A 2,086-nucleotide genomic window follows, 5' to 3' on the forward strand; every position below is an offset into this window, starting at 1 on the left:
TACTCTACTTCGAGCAAGTTGTGATATTGGGAATTAAGAGTCTTGATACAAGTATAAAGAGCTATAGTTTCCCCATAGAAAAGACCTCTGCTTAATTCGTGTGTTTCTCCTTACTTCCTCAGATTCCCCTTTTCACTTTATTAGTAACTAATAAAGAATAGTAGACTCTATAGCCTTTTAATTCTTTTCTTACCATCCCATCCCTCCCTTACTATGTGGACTTCACTTGAGACAGGAATATCCAGTTTGGGGTGTATCACTAACCCTCCCTTCCGCTATTCCAGTTGACCGTTTAGTGTTGTCTAGGTGTCGGGACCTCCGATTTGTAATTTGTATTCTAAGACCTCCAACAGTACTCTCGTACTGGAGCCATTAGGTCACAAATTAGATTAGGAAGACCCCCCACCCAAACACTTGTAAAACTACAAGCGTACACTTAGTATTAACACATTAGTAATGATAACACAATATGAGAATTGAACAGATATAATGTGAGAAATCAGACGTACTAGAACTTCTGAGAATCTAAGTAAAAACATACATATATAAGTAAGACTTATATTTACTGGGTGAAGCCCAGTAAAACCCTTAAGAGTCTAACACAGTGTAGAATGGATTACACTACACTAATAAGACAAATCAAACACGCTACCAACTTGAAGTTCACTACACAACATCTAAAATATAAAAACGTGGAAGCAACCCGCATGAAGTACCGTTTAGCTTCTTCGGTTTCTTTTCCCCTTCTCATTTCCTGTACTTTTTAAAAATTGCATTGTGATTGTGATCGCTCTTCATGCTTTTTAAATCCTTCACTACCCCTGCGGTCGCGTCATGTCCTCTTTGTCCCACTTTTATTGACTTTTCCCCTACTGCCTCACAATCTATTCTCAATCTGTCTTTTACATATCCCTTTGTTTTTGTTGTTCTTGTTAAAATCTCTCTATCATTAACCATTTGGATCCTTTTCTTCCTTCTTTCTTTAACCACTTTGTTCATCCTTTTCACACTTTTTCATCACTGCTTTTTCCCTTTGTTGCTTTGGATGTTACCATTTTTACCACCAAGCTTTTCAGCTTCCCCTCTAAATTTATTTGGTCTCGCCTTGTACATATTCTCTCCTACCCTATAAAAAGTGGTAGTTCCCGGTCATTCCCCTATTCACTCAGCACCATTTTCCCCCAGCCCGTATCACACATTTTATCCTTTATACTCCTCCACTTAGTATACATATACCTACATTCTCTCCATACAAACTCATCTATCCTGAAGCAATCCAATGTTTATCCTGTGAAGTAATCCACTCTGTTGGCAAATACCTTTACCACATTATTTATCAACTTCTTCCTCCCAACACCTTGTTCCTTGGAAATCTTCAGTCTCATCTCTTCTTTTTATTCTCCATCTACATCGATTGACTGCTCAGCTTAAATCTTTAATTTTGTGCCTTTTCACATCTCATTGCTTTTCAGGTTGAGGTGCTATCCCAATGGCTGTTGCTCCACTTTTGCTTGCCTACTACCGAGGCAGGCTATAATAACTCCTCTCTTTTGGTATCATCTAAGCAACATCTCATCCCTGCAGTTGTTCACAGTCAATCACACATAAACCTCAATTTTGTTCATCCGCTTCACTACTTTGTTACAAATTCTTAGATTTTCTTCCTTCATATTTATGCCTGTTTCTTTAAATGAGAAGTTACAATTAAGGCTTGCATCCTCAATTCATCAGTTCCTTTAGATGTTTAAAAAGCTGTTTGTCATTGTCCTAATGACTTTCTACATATTGAAGCCTTGGATAAATAGCACTTCTTATGTCTGTTCTTGTCCCATTTACCCACCACGTTTGTGGCCAATTTCTACCTGTGTTACCATGTGTTCAACCCATGTAGGGGGTGCTTATTGCAACAACCAAATGATTGACTCACTTTAATCTCCTTAGATGTTGCACCTTCGATCAACAGCAGATATTTTCTGCCACAAATTTTGCATTTCACAATCAAATTCTGAATTACAACTTCATGATTTGAACCAATTTGATCAAATTGAACCCAATTTTTCTAATCAATCAATTGATTTTTAAATTC

Source organism: Melampsora larici-populina (assembly GCF_000204055.1).
Source record: "Melampsora larici-populina 98AG31 unplaced genomic scaffold MELLAscaffold_51, whole genome shotgun sequence".
Taxonomy (NCBI): domain Eukaryota; kingdom Fungi; phylum Basidiomycota; class Pucciniomycetes; order Pucciniales; family Melampsoraceae; genus Melampsora; species Melampsora laricis-populina.